The 15,566-nt window shown below is 44.4% G+C and overlaps 1 non-coding gene across 1 annotated transcript; it reads right to left on the bottom strand.

The window, feature by feature from the left end:
- Positions 1 to 2,203: 2,203 nt before the first annotated feature.
- On the bottom strand, positions 2,204 to 2,275 carry TRNAT-UGU (transfer RNA threonine (anticodon UGU)). Its single transcript has one exon. It is a non-coding gene; the product is annotated as a tRNA-Thr (tRNA).
- Between the last annotated feature and the right edge of the window lie 13,291 nt (positions 2,276 to 15,566).

Below are 15,566 nucleotides of genomic sequence, written 5' to 3'. Positions count from 1 at the left end.
ATACATGATATGGAGAATAATCAGCAGCAGACATTGTAACCATGATCACGCCAGACCATTTTTCACAACATACGTTGGTCTACAAATGGCTGAGGAAGATTCAGGGTACCACACTATAAATACATTGGGTGGGTTAGACCATTCATGTATTGTTTAAAAAGCTAATTGTGATTGTTACAGGACTTCAACATACTCCAAACTTTCATAACTACTATTTGGTGGCAAGTACTACAGTTTTAAGGAAGCTGGCCAACACATTATGTTGCTTACATGGTAAGATGTTCTGCTGTGTGTTTATAGAACACTATTTTTATTCATTGTTTTTAATCTTTTTTTTAACCTTTCTTATTGTGTGAGCTGTCCTGAGAACTTTTTGTTAGAGGGCAGCATATAAATATAAATAAAGAGCTCCCTCCTAGGCATGGATGAATCCATCAAAACCTCAAGCTTGTTCAGGTTCTCAGTTTTCCACTGCTAAGTTTGTGCCATCCCAGTTCTGTGCAAGCTTCATTTCCCCCTGCACAGAAATGGGTATGTATTTTTGTTCACGTGTTTGTGTGAATTCTTTAAATGTACTCATTTCTGTACACATGCACATACTGATGAAACATGTGCATGTTTGTGCACATTTTAGATAATATGCATTTTTTCTTCTCCAACTTTCAAATGTGTACATGTTGACTGCTGGGGCGAGGGTGTGGGAGACTCAGTTTATAAACTCAGAAATGTATGGATTTCTAATGCAAATTGTGTTCAGGTCTGGGAAGTGCAAATTTGAGTAATCTCACATTAAAAAGCAAAACCAACCAATGTCTCGCTCATCCACAAGCAGGCAGGGATCGCCCCTTTGCCATCTGTGTATTCCTGGGAACGAAGAAGCCATCCCAGTCTCCTGTGGCAGAGCCACTTGTTAGAAGGCTGTGTCAGCCAGCTGAATTTCTCACTCCTTCCATTTTTCTCCCAACTGCTTTATTTCCTCTGTCAGTATGGGCGAGGGGGCAGTCTGTCAAGGAAAATAAGCTGCTACACAAAACAATGGAAGGTATCCTCTAATCAAGGAGTTGCAAGTGGATCTGGTACAGCTTCCTCCATCCCAGCAAGATAGAGATTGCAAGGGGACAACTGGTCCTTCAAGCCTCTCTAACCAACTCTGCCAGTAGGGGTGGCTTCTGGAGGCAACCCTTCAGTTTCTTAGATAGGCAAAGCTACACCTACATGAGTAAGGTATAACGGAGCTCAGCATTCATATGGACCAGCTTCACGTTAGCCTGTCTACATGTTACATTCACCACATGAGAACTAATCAGGCACTGGCTATTGAGAATTTGAATGCACCTTCTGGACAATTGACTCTCAAGAATAATTGATTGATTGATTGATTGATTGATTGATTGATTGATTGCATTTATATTCCACCTTTCCTCCAAGAATCTCATGGCAGTGTGCATGTATCTCCTGCTCTCCATTTTAACTGCACAACAGCCTTAAGATTAGGCTGAGAGCGAGAGCGGGTCTCCATAGTCTGACACTAACCACTGCATCCCATTGGTCTGGAGACATTTGCCTTAATGTTGTGCTCAGAAGGAGAACCTATTGGCTAATGGACTTTTATCTCTCGATATCTCACTTAGCTAATTTCCCCTACTTCTTAATTGCTAGGGAAAACTAGCTGAGTGAAATAAAAGCCCAGGAATCCAGCAGCAGTTCCATCTTTCTCATCATTATGTCAAGAAAAATGTGTTTAAGCTTTCTTCAAGTGGTGAGTGACTACTCACTTTTCCATGCAACAAATATACGCGAGCCACAATTGTTTACATAGCTGTAGAGCAGAAGGGATGTGAACAAGAATCCATTGCACTTCGGATCTTTTTGGGATGAGAATAAGCTAGTTTTCAGTCTCAGTGGGCTGACCCTGGTGGGCTAGCGTGGGAAAAGATTCATACTGGCAGGTAGCGGCATGCAAAACAAAGAAAATATCCACCAAAAACTTCCTGAAGGTGAGAAGAGAAGATGAGAAAAAGTTGTGGGAGTGACAAGCTGAGTGGTGTAAAGAAAATATGAAGGCAAGAAAAATACTCATAGGTACATTAGGAAGCTGCCTTATACTGAGTCAGACCCTGGGTCCATCTGGCCCAGTATTGTTGACACTGACTGGCAGCAGCAGCTCTCCATGGTTTCAGGCAGGAATTTTTCCTTCCATACCTGGAGATGCCAGGGATCGAACCTGGGACCTTCTGCGTACAAAGCATGTGCTCTACCACTGAGCCACAGCCCCTTCCAATCATGTGTCAAGCATGTCACTTCTGGCCTTGGAACAGCAAGGACTGGACTTCGGGACCAAAGACCAGAGGCCCACAAATGATCATCACCCAGAGAATGGCGGATGATGGGGGCAGTAGCAAACAGACCCGGTATCAACACCTGGGCAGAGATGAGTATCCCAAGTCCCACACTGGTCCCTGCTTATTTTTTATAAAGACTTCTATGAGGGGGCAGCTAGCCAGCCTGGAATGTACATAGTTACTGATGCTCATTTTATATGTTTACTTATAAAAATCTGTTATCCTTTCCTACAACAAAATAGTGCTTATTCCCGGGTAAGCAGGCAGGAAGAACAAACTCTGTTCCTGTAGTCATATCAGTCATGATTTAAGTGAGCTTAAGATATGAAACAGCACATGCACAGAGTATGTCTTTTTTTATGTATGTGTGTGTGTGTGTGTGTGTGTGTGTGTGTGTGTGTGTATCTGAGGTGTGGGAAATTGTCTTTTCCTTGTTTCTTGCTGTAACGTATCAGGAATGCAGAAGCAGTTGTACAGCATGTGGTGGCAGGGGAAGGAGAGATATGTTAATTGTGTGATTCACAGCTACAGTAATTTACAGAACACATGGTTCTGTAAAGGAGTACCCTCTAAGAACATTAGGTCCAGTGTCTAAAATTACTTCGCTGCACCACTGTGTGGAAATAATCCTATGCTAGTGTGTGTGTTTTCTGGATGTTTGTTAAAAGTGCAGAAATAATTGGGTTGGTGCAGATAATTTCTGGACAAGGAACTAGGGTTGGTTTGGGTCAGAATAATGGCATCAACCTATGTTGGTCACCAGGTCTGGGCCTACTAAAGCTTGGTCATCATCACCATTGCCCTTATAGAGGAAGAGAAGAAGGTGGAGGGAAATCACCCATTCACAGGCTTGGATAGCGCTGGACCAAGATCTATTTTGGCAATGTAGGTCGGTGATGTGATTGACCATGTTGACATATCAAGCTTTGGACTATGTCCAGTAAAGCCCACCATGGAGGGCTTTCTGGGCACTTTTTGGGGTCACTTTCAGAGTCCAAGACCTTTTTTAGGTTTTCCCCCAAATCCAAAGGGTTGCAGAGCCTAGAATCTGCAGCAAGAGCCCTTCACTTCCCACCCACCCAGACTTTGGTAGAACCCCTAGTGGAAATAGTGAGGGTATTGGGAGAAGTGACCACAGAAAGGAATTTTGTATGGAGAACTGATTTGTTTGAGAGAGGCAAAGCCAGACCAACTGCATAAATAGTCCAAGCTGTCACTTGTGGCTTTAAATACGTAATTGCAGCTAAGTAAATATTTGCACCAGCTTCAAATCAGGCAGTGCAAGTAGTGCAGGTTTAAAAAAGAGAGAATGAGAGAGAGAGAGAACCTCTGTTAGGGGAGAAAAACCCTGTGTGAAGCAGTCCTGGGAGTTAGACCAGTTCTAGGGAGTTAGAACAAGGAGAACACCATTTTAATACACGTTTGAAACGTGTATTTCCCCACCCACGCCCCAAACCATCTTCCAATTTTCCTTTGTATTGCCAAGATTAATTAAGGATGAAATCCATGAAATCTGGATCATTTGAAAGAAATCAGATGGGAATGAAGCTTTAATAAAATTGTCAAATGCCTAAACACATAATTTATCACTATACTCCAGATCCAGAGTGATGAAAAATATACTCTGCAGAAGGTTAAAAATTAAATTATAGTTTGCCCGTGTGACCCTTTTTATGTTACTGTAGTAAAGCTCAAGTTCTCTCCGGTTAGCATAGATATTTTATCTCTTCATAGTGAGAAATAGGACTAGGGTAGATTGAGGAAACTGTGCTGTGAAAACAAAGCAAACCTATGGTCAGGCAGAGGGTGCCATGGCAGGAGGTCAGATTCTTGACCTTTTGGCAACTTTAGGCAAGTCAATTTGTCCCTCTGGGTTGCACCAGTATAATGGGTCTAGTGATGTTATCTTTGGAATTCTCCTGTAAGAACTAAGTAGTATAATGGGTAATGTCATTTTATAGTCGTTTAGAAGACCTATAACCAGGGCCAGAACAGACTTTAATTTAAAAATGCAACTAATGGCTATGTCTTTTTTCCCCATTTATACTCTAAAGTAGGTGCAGTGGGCCTGATACTGCAGTATGGGGGTATGGGAGCCTGTGCTTGCAATTTCGATTGCAAAATAATGATCTATTTGCTTTATGTTTAGTCTGGCTTTAGACACTGTAGGTATGACTGGACGTGTATATGTTCTTTGACTTCATACTTTCAATATCTTATGTGCTTACATGTTGTGTCAAAACCCCACCTGCCTTTTTGCAACTTCTTTGTTTCCCTGTGAAAGAGGCAGTTGTTTTTCTCCAAAATTTCTCAGGGTTCAGGGCTTGAGTGCTTACCTTACTGGAAAGAGGTGGCAAAGGGGCTCCTGTGTGCTCTTTCTTTCACCAGTTTCCCCCCGTTTTGTCCTTGCAGCTTGAGCTTCTCAGAAACCCCCCTGGAAGACTTAGCTAGAGCTTCCTCCCATGAGTCTTTCCAACGCTGCTGCCTACTGAGTGCCTGAAAGCCAAGAGTAGCATTTTTTAAATTTTGTGTTATTGCTATTAAAAGTTGTTAGGAGGAGGAGGAGATGACAACAAGAACAAGAAATCCCCTCTCAACAGGCAGTAGCATTGCAAAGCCCCAAGGGAGGAAGTCCTGGCTTAAGTCCTCCAGGGTTCTTTCTGAGAAACTCAATCAGCTGGAGGCTGCAGGGACAGAGGCGGGGAGGGGGGAATAGTAAAAGAAGAAGCACAGACGGCCCTCTGTCACCTCCTTAGAGTAAGGTAAGCATTGAAATCCTGCACCCTGAGAAATTTCTCCAAAATTCTCACCCCTTCCCACAATTTTTGGGTGCAGTTTCTTTTTGCCCCTCCCCCCCAAACGAATGGTCGAAAATAAATAGGTCAAAAAATTCGGCACAGTTCTATTAATTATACAGATGTGAAAATAGTGACGAATCTGCCTATCATCTCTCCATAATTGGAGGACCAATGACAACTACAGTTCCTTCAGAGCCATTCTGCACATTATAGCAAATGCAGAAGTTTAGGATACAACCACTTCTGAGCGATCATTTTTGCCTGTCAGCTGTTTGGTGACAGAGCTCCACCAGTAAGAAAAACATCAATTCCAAATCCACTGGGTGTTTGGTAGAAATGTGTCACCTTGGGCTCCTTGTAAGAAGGATATAAATGTAACCGTTTTTTTGTTTTAAAAAAGCAGGCATTTTACTACAGGAGCAAAAATAGTCATTTCATTTCCCAGATCACATTTCTTCTAATGTCAAGTGAAAGCTGCTTTTCCTGGCATCAACCACAACCTACCTCAACTACAGAGTAAATGTTAGCTGTGTAAGCATAGGGTAAAACAAACACAAAATAAGTCTTCTAAGATGAATAAGCTCATGCCAAGTCAGGTTCCAAGGGAGGCTTCGGTTGTGGGATAACATTTGTACCATTATTTCTAGTAGGATATCACAATAGGCAGGTGTACCAAAGTATTGTCTTTGAAACCAAAAGGCAATGAACCAACTCTGCCCTCACAGCAGGCTAAGCAAGCCACACTATAATGCAAAGCAACCAAAACCCAACAGAGTCTTCCCAAATACACTGTCTTTATCAATGTGACCATCTCTGATGTCCCAAAGACCTCATTTCTCTGCAGTACTAGAGCAGAGGTGGGCAACACATGGCCAGTGGACCAGATTTGCCCCTGCTCCCAGGGCCCTTCCTGCGCCCCCTGCCAAATTGCCATGGCACCCCAGGGAAAGAGGGTGCCTGAGGATGATACCGTCCATGCCTTCTTTCCCTGGAGAATTGGACGCCCACCAAGCAACTGTTGGGTGGGCTGGCAGAGCATAATGCTGCAGGGAAAGAGGGTGCATGGGGATGACTCCTCAAACATTCTCTTTCCCTGGAGAATTGGGCTAGTATTGCTGGGGTGGGGATGCAGTCAAAGCCTCCTCACCACTGCAGCCATCTCCAGTAGGATTGGGGTTTGGGGGTATGCTACATGTTGTGCGCACATGGGTGATGTGTGGGGCACATGCAGATGTACAACCCCCAGCCACACACACCCCAACAACCTATGTGGCCCTCAGCCTAAGGGAAGTTGCCCACCCCTGCATTAGAGGATATCACAACAGGCACAGCTGCTGTGTGCAAGATACTTTGACTGGAGACTTGGAAGAAACTGGACGACCCAGCCAGAATGAAACTCTGGAATCGCTCGACTAATAGGGAAGATAAGTAACAACCACATATGAGATGAAAGGGCTGGTGAAAGCAAGAAGGAGCCCAAATCATACAAGGCCAAATCACCTTGAGAGTAATTTATCAACACATGCAAGGAAGAAAGGGGAGGATCTGGTAAAGGCTGATTTGGCCAAGCTGAAATGTTGGTACGCTATTAACTTATTCCAGGATATAAATGTGGGCACTTATCTTGAATACTGAAGGAGCAACTGTGGAAGTTCAAGTGGGCCAAGCCACCAAAAATGAGTAATCAGAGCTGGTTAATCAAGCTGTTATCTGAATGCAACATATGTTTCTATCTTCTGGCACAATTATTCCTCTCCGCCCTTAGAGGCTCCAGGTAAACCTCACCAGAAGGCTAAACCAGAGGCAGGTGTATTAAGTCAGAGTCAAATTGGACCCCTTCCTCCTACCTAGAGTAGCAGGTTTGGTAATGGGGGGGGGGGAATGTACCTATCTCCATTGGGTTATGTTATGTTATGCTCAGATACATGGCCCCAATCCAACTAGTTGCACTTAAGTTCCATTGAAATCAATAGGGCTTCAGTTAGTCCCATTAATATAAATGACATTTATGTACAACTAATTTTACTTGGGTCAGGGGCACTGTGTTTGGTATATCATTCTGCACCACTGTTTTAACATAACCTAGTGAGAAGATGATGTGTGTGGGGAAATGTTGCCAAATACTGATGCTCCAAAACAGGATACCACAAAGGCAAAAAGGGTGGTCAACCGGTAAAATAAAACAGGACTGGGAAAAGGAACAATAAAAAAAATTAAGCACCGATACTTTCCCTCCCTCGGTGGTAGAGTGGTTTTCCCACAGTTTAGAGCACCTTTAAGCTTTTCTTCCCATTATGAGTTCCTTCAAGAATTGTTGTAGCTAGTCAGGCCTATCGATATCTTCAGTAAAGTTTCACACTCTTTGTTTCACCTCAGAACTGGTTCTTCCTACACAAGGCAACAAGCTCTTCACTCAGGGTTTGGTATGGATAGATGAATCTGTCAGTTTCTCTTTCTCCCACATTCTTTTCCTTTTTTACCTCAAGTTATTTCCATTCTATTCATGAAGAAATGTGTGAGTTTGGGTGAGTTTTTATCAAAAACAAACCAAACCAAACCGACACCAATCTACACTGGCCAAATTCAGTAGGTGCAGCTATTCCCAGTATGGAGAGGACCATGTTGTACCTGCCTGCCATGTAGCTGTTCAAGATGAGGAGAATCTCAGGAAAAAAGAGGTGGCAAACAATAATTTTTATTGCTTATTACCACAAACATGGCTCAAACCGAGACATTTAAGAGCTAAGCACTCAGAGCTGTCTGCCTGGATGGAAAAAATCAATGCCAGTTTTGCTTTCTCTCACGTTCAGCTTAAAAAAAAAAAGTTATTTCCATCCCAATTATGAAGTAATTTACAAAATTTGGAAAGTTATTATCAGAAAACAAGCTGAATGAAATTCTCACCCATCCCTAGGATTCACCAGGGTCTCATCCTGCTTTCTTTCCACAGAAGCTCCACACAAGCTTATACAATACCATAGTCTTGATCGGAGAACCAGAGTCCAGACCTCAAGGCCTGTTCCTTCCTTTCCATCAGACAAGATAAGACTCCGTTAAGTCTCAGGGTCAAGTCACTCAGAGTTACTTTAACTGCGTAGTGTATAGCTGAGCTTTTTAAAAAGCGCATGGGGTCCCAATCTGGATGGGGCTCCCATTCAGATTGGGACCAGCATGCACCAAGAGGGAAGAATTAAACTTTCCCCCTTCACTTCTTTGTTTCCTGAAATTTCACTCTCCCCTCCATATCAGGATTTATTTATTTTTTAAGTGGGGGAGGAGAGAGGCCTCCACTGACTCCAATGAAGACATTATTTTTCTTTTTTTAATCCCCATATGGGGGTGGGGGGAATTTCAGGAAGCGAACAGCTATGGGGAAGGTTTAACCTTCCCCTCCTTATCTGAATCAGGGATTCGCACCTACTCTAACAGACAAGAGAAAGAAAGAAAAAATAGGCTCAGCTACATGCTACACAATTAATGTATGTACTATGCGGTTTGAACCTCACTCTCCCTGCTGATCATAACCCACCTGGATGCCTAGGTAACAGGATTTTAAATTTTTATTTATTATTACATTTCTACGCTGCCTTTTTCCTCCAAGGAACCCAAGGATGGATGTTTCCACTTGCTGACCTCTTGTCTTTGTTGAAATGTTACAAAGGGAACTGTCAGGACTATGGTGTTTAGCATGTGACAGTTTAGACCCTCCTCTGTGAAGGCTCAGCATGTCCAACCCCTGTCTCTTGAATCAAATCTAGAGTCTAACAGGAACCCGCTCAAGGATATGGCAAAGGCTTAGAACAACGTCGAGCAAAGGGCTGGATGCGACCGATCTCGTCTGATCTCGGAACCGAAGCAGGGTCAACCCCGGTTAGTACTTGGATGGGAGACCGCCTGGGAATCAGGCTTCCTGCATTGAGCAGGGGGTTGGACTCCATGGTCTTGTAGGCCCCTTCCCACCCTATGGTTCTATGATTCTATGTTCTCCTAATTGGTTCAGACTTTGGATTGAATTGCCATTTTTAGGGCTTGGAAAACAACACCTTGTAGGGGTGGAAATTCAAAACATTAAGCCACAATGGCACAAAATATCGACCTTCAAAAGTTCCTGGAATAAACATCCCTAAAGCGATAATTCAGGCAAGGCCTTTTACAGTGGAGGCTGGTGGCTCCAATGTCAGTGGGGCAGTGAATCTGCTCTGGGTTTCAGTCAGAACCAGTCAGGATAGCAAATCTCCATTATCTGAATAATAGTGATGCTGCTTAAAGATTTTATTTTCTTCACTTAATTGAGACCATACTTCCCATGCACAGCTATGCTTAAGCAAAGCCAGTTGCCATGGTGACACCAGAGCATTCTAAAAGTGTCAGCTCATGTCCAAAACCGCATTTTTAAATTAACTGTTTAGGTGAAGCATTAGAAGGAAGGGATTCTTATATAGGTGTGTCGAGCTGTGTCTTTGTTCCAGATGCTGAATTAGTAATTATAATACTTCGCATTTATACAGTGCTCTACCATTGTTGAAAGCACTTCACAAAGGTGCATGATCTTACGCTACGTCTTGTTGCAAACCCTGTAAGTTATGTTAGTATTACTATCCAATATTACAGATAGAGAGCTGAGGCCCAGATAGAGAGAGAGTAGCCACCTCTGTGCTCATCACAGAAACTTTGTGATTTGTAGCACAGTGTCTTAACTCTTAGAGTGCTCTCATTATGGGTACCAGGTTGTGATTTCAAAAATTCTAGATGGAGTCCAGCAGGTGGAATCTAGCCAGTCAAGGTGGTGCTGAGAGATGAAGGAGGTGGTGATCAAGGCAGTGCCAGGGTGGAGTTTTGCTGTTGGAGCAGAGCCAGGGAAGATTCTGGTGCGGTTTACGAATGAAGCCAGCACAGAATCTGCCACATTTGTGATAAGAACTAAGGGCATCATAGGCAGAACATGGCAGAGTCTGGAGTTCAGCTGCTTTTCAGTTCTGTTATTTATTCATTCATTCATTTCATTTCTATACGGCCCAATAGCCGAAGCTCTCTGGGCAGTTCACAAAAATTAAAACCAACAAGCACACAGTAAAACAATATAAAATATAAAAACATTAAAACCACAATATAACAATACAACCAGAATAAAACCAGTCTAAAACCTAGCAGCAATGCAAAGATTTAAAATACAGATTTAAAATAGCAAGGCTAAAAGTCTAGAAAGCTGAAAAGCTAAAATGCCTGGGAAAATAAAAAGGCCTTCACCTGACGCCAGAAGGAATACAATGTAGGGTCAGGTGAACCTCACTAGGGAGCTCATTCCACAGCCGGGGTGCCATAGCAGAAAAGGCCCTCCTCCTAGTAGCCGCCCGCCTCACTTCCTTTGGCAGGGGCTCATGGAGGAGGGCCACTGTCACTGAGGATGATCTTAAGGTCCGGGCAGGCATGTATGGGAGGAAGTGATCCTTCAGATAACCTGGCCCCAAGCTGTTTAGGGCTTTGAATGTTAATACCATCACTTTGAATCGGGCCTGGAAATGGACTGCAGCCAGTGCAGCTGGAAAAGTACTGGCGTAATATCAGCTGTTAACAATCTTGCTGCCCTGAAGTTTCCAGACCATTTTCAAAGGCAGCCCCATGTATAACGCATTGCAGTAATCCAGACGAGAGGTTATCAAACCATGGATAACTGTAGCTAGGCTATCTCTGTCCAGATAAGGGCGTAGTTGGTATACCAGCCTAGGCTGATAAAAAGTGCTCCATGCCACTGAGTTCACCTGTGCCTCAAATCCAAAGGATCTTGGAATTGTTGTCGATCACAAGCTGAATATGAGCCAACAATGTGATGTGGTTGCAAAAAAGGCAAATGCTATTTTGGGCTGCATTCATAGAAGCATCGCTTCCAAATCCCGGGAAGTACTAGTTCCCCTCTACTCAGCACTGGTTAGGCCTCATCTGGAGTACTGTGTCCAGTTCTGGGCACCACACTTGAAGAAGGATGCAGACAAACTGGAGAGGGTTCAGAGGAGGGCAACAAAGATGATCAGGGGACTGGAAACAAAGCCCTATGAAGAGAGACTGAAAGAACTGGGCATGTTTAGCCTTGAGAAGAGAAGACTGAGGGGAGATATGATAGCGCTCTTCAAGTACTTGAAAGGTTGTCACAGAGAAGAAGGCCAGGATCTCTTCTTGATCATCACAGAGTGCAGGACACGGAATAATGGGCTCAAGTTACAGGAAGCCAGATTCCAGCTGAACATCAGGAAAAACTTCCTGACTGTAAGAGCAATACAACAATGGAACCAATTACCTGGGGAGGTGGTGGGCTGTCCCACACTGGAGGCCTTCAAGACGAGGCTGGACAGCCATTTGTCAGGGATGCTCTGACTTGGATTCCTGCATTGAGCAGGGTGTTGGACTCGATGGCCTTGTAGGCCCCTTCTAACCCTACTATTCTATGATTCTATGAAATGACAGCCCTGGGTCCAAGAGCAGCCCCAAACTACGAATGTGATCCTTTAGGGGGAGTGCAACCCCCTCCAAAACAGGTTGAATATCACCTAGCTGGGCAGAAGAACCACCCACTAACAGTACCTTCATCTTGTCTGGATTGAGTTTCAGTTTATTGGCCCTCATCCAGTCCATTACTGTGCCCAGGCACCGATTCAGAACAGCCACTGGCTCACCTGGGTTTGATGAGAAAGACAGGTAGAGCTGGGTGTCATCTGCATATTGATGGCACCTGAGCCCACACCTCCGGATAACCTCCCCCAGTGGTTTCATGTAGATGTTAAACAGCATGGGGGATAAAATAGAGCCCTGTGGAACCCCATGGCACAATTGCCATGGCACAGAGCAATAATCCTCCTCCACCACCACCTTCTGGAATCAGCCATCCAAATAGGAGCAGAACCACTGCAATCCAATGCCTCCAGCTCCCAACCCAGACAACCTATCCAGAAGGATACCATGGTCGATGGTATTGAAAGCAGCAGAGGTCCAGGAGAATCAACAGGGTCACACTCCCCCTGTCCCTCTCCTGGCCATGGTCATCCAACAGGGCAACCAAGGCAGTTTCCATTCAAGAGAACACAATTTTACAGGTTGGAGCAGTCAATACTATATAGTTGGCAACCCTGTTTTGCGTATCTCTTATAGAATCACACAATAGTAGGGTTGGAAGGGGCCTATAAGACCATTGAGTCCAACCTCATACTCAATGCAGGAATCTAAGACAAAGCATCCCTGACAGATGGCTGTCCAGCCTCATGCTGACTGCCTCCAGTGTGGAAGAGTCCACCACCTCCCTAGGAAATTGGTTCCATTGTCATATTGCTCTAACAGTCAGGAAGTTTTTCCTGATGTCCAGCTGGAATCTGGCTTCTTGTCACTTGAGCCCATTATTCTGTGTCCTGCACTCTGGGATGATCGAGAAGAGATCCTGGCCTTCCTCTCTGTGACAACCTTTCAAGTACTTGAAGAGCGCTATCCTATCTCCCCTCAGTCTTCTCTTCTCAAGGCTAAACATGCCCAGTTCTTTCAGTCTCTCTTCATAGGGCTTTGTTTCCAGTCCCCTGATCATCTTTGTTGCCCTCCTCTGAACCCTCTCCAGTTTGTCTGCATCCTTCTTCAAGTGTGGTGCCCAGAACTGGACACAGTACTCCAGATGAGGCCTAACCAGTGCCGAGTAGAGGGGAACTAGTACTTCCCGGGATTTGGAAGCGATGCTTCTATGAATGCAGCCCAAAAGAGCATTTGCCTTTTTTGCAGCCACATCACATTGTTGGTTCATATTCAGCTTGTGATTGACAACAATTCAAAGATCCTTCTCACTTGTAGTGTGGTTGAGCCACATATCCCCCGTCTTGTAACTGTGCATTTGGTTTCTTTTTCCTAGGTGCAGAACTTGGCATTTATCCCTATTAAATGTCATTCTGTTGTTTTCTGCCCAGCGCTCCAGTCTATCCAGATCACTCTGAATTTTGTTACTGTCTTCCAAAGTATTAGCTATCCAACCCAATTCTGTGTCATCTGCAAATTTGATCAGCGTTCCCTGCACCTCCTCCTCCAAGTCATTAATACAAATGTTGAAGAGCACTGGGCCCAGGACTGAGCCCTGCAGCCGGTATCCCACTCGTTACCTCTCCGCAGTTTGAGAAGGTCCCATTGATAAGCACTCTCTGAGTCCGATTCTGTAGCCAACTTTGGATCCAACGGATCGTTGTTTCATCTAGCCCACTTCGAGCTAGTTTGCTCATCAGGATATCATGGGGCACTTTGTCGAAAGCTTTGCTGAAGTCGAGGCATATTATGTCTACAGTATTCCCACGGTACACAAGGGAGGTTACTTGATCAAAAAATGAGATCAGATTTGTCTGGCAGGACCTGTTCTTGAGAAATCCATGTTGGCTTCGAATAATCACTGCATTGTTTTCAAGGTGCTTACAGATGGATTGCTTGATCATCTGCTCCAGAATTTTCCCAGGGATTGATGTCAGACTGACTGGTCTGTAGTTCCCAGGTTCCTCCTTTTTACCCTTTTTGAAGATAGGGACCACATTAGCCCTCCTCCAGTCATCTGGCACTTCACCCGTCCTCCATGATTGCTCAAAGAGAATAGACAGCAGTTCTGAGAGTTCTTCTGCCAGTTCTTTTATTACTCTAGGATGCAGTTCATCTGGCCCTGGAGATCTGAACTCATTCAAAGTCATTAGGTGTTCCTTGACCATATGCCTATCGATCTCAAGCTGCAATCCTGTCCCTTCAGCCTGTACTTGGCCTTTGCCAGGGGGGTCATAGACCCTCTTTTGGGAGAAGACTGAGCCAAAGTAGGAATTGAGCACCTCTGCCTTTTCTTTGTCATCTGTTACCATTTTGCCATCCTTATTTAATAGCTGAACCACCATTTCTTTCCTCTGCCTTTTAGTATGCACGTAGCTGAAGAAAGCCTTTTTGTTGTTTTTAGCATCCCTCACTAACCTCAGCTCGTTCTCAGCTTTAGCCTTCCTGACGCCATCCCTGCAATTCTATGCTACCTGCCTGTACTCTTCCTTTGTTACTTGGCCTTCTTTCCACTTCCTATATGTGTCCTTTTTTGTTTTCAGGTCATATCTAAGCTGTTTGTGAAGCTACATTGGCTTATTTTGTTGTCTTCCACCTTTTCTTCTTGTTGGAATTGTTTATAATTGTGCCTTGAGAATTTTCTTTTTTAAAAGCTCCCACCCATCTTGGACTCCTTTTTTCGTTAGCGTCGCTTGCCATGGGACCTTACTGATCATTGTTCTGAGTTTATTAAAATCAGCTTCCCTAAAATCCAGGGTATGCATTTGACTACACTTGGCTTTTGCTTCCCTTAGAACCAAGAACTCAAGCACAACATGGTTGCTTTCTCCCAGAGTTCCTGTAACTGCTACTTTATCCACTAAGTCATCTCTGTTGGTTAGGATCAAGTCAAGGATAGCCAATCCTCTGTTTCCTTCCTCTACTTTCTGTAGGAGGAAGTTATCCACCACACAAGTCAGGAATTTCCTGGAGGGGCCATGTTTTGCAGAATTTGTCTCCCAACAAATATCGGGGAAATTGAAGTCCCCCATTACTACTACATCATGCTTCCTTAAAACATTGGCTATTTGCTTTTCAAAAGTTTCATCCTCGTCTTCTCCTTGATTGGGTGGCTGGTAGGGATGTCAGAGAATTTTGCCACGAATCTTGGGGAGGCCGAATGCCAGCGCATTCAGCCCCCCGAAATCGGTGGCAAAACGGTCTGCCCCCCTGCCCCCCCTGGGATGGGACTTACCTTGTGCGAATGTCCCTGGCGGTGGCGGTGCAGCAGCGGGGCGGTGGCGGGGTGGCGGTGGTGCAGCGGCGGGGCGGGGTGGGGCGGCGGCGGCAGCGGCCGGTCTTCCGACCAGCTGCCGTCGCCATTTCCAAGTTAAAAAAAAAAAATGTGATAGGCTATGTAAAGATTTACGTAGCCTATAACGGCTAGATTTTTAAAAAATACCATGATAGGCTACGTAAATGTTTACGTAGCCTATCACGGTTGAGTTAAAAAAAAAAAAAAAACCGCGCGTACACAAATGGCGGCGCCCATTGGTGCCACCATTTGCATTCCTTATTTTGGCATGTCTAGTCTACGTAAACATTTACGTAGACTACGGTGAAAATAAGGGGAACACAAATAGCGTAGCATCTACGCTATTTGCGTTCCCCTTATTTTCGCCGTAGTCTGCGTAAATGTTTACGTAGACTAGACGTGCCAAAATAAAGAACGCAAATGTCGGCGCCCATGGGCACCGCCATTTGCGTACGCACGGTTTTTGTTTTTTGTTTTTTAACTCAGCCATGATAGGCTACGTAAACATTTACGTAGCCTATCATGGCTGACTGCAATTCTGTGCTACCTGCCTGCATTCTTCCTTTGTAGCTTGGCCTTCCTTCCACT

The sequence above is a fragment of the Heloderma suspectum genome, chromosome 5 (assembly GCF_057233095.1).
Source record: "Heloderma suspectum isolate Gila_16-S chromosome 5, 16-S_ref, whole genome shotgun sequence".
Taxonomy (NCBI): domain Eukaryota; kingdom Metazoa; phylum Chordata; class Lepidosauria; order Squamata; family Helodermatidae; genus Heloderma; species Heloderma suspectum.
This window is presented reverse-complemented; position numbering and strand designations above follow the sequence as displayed.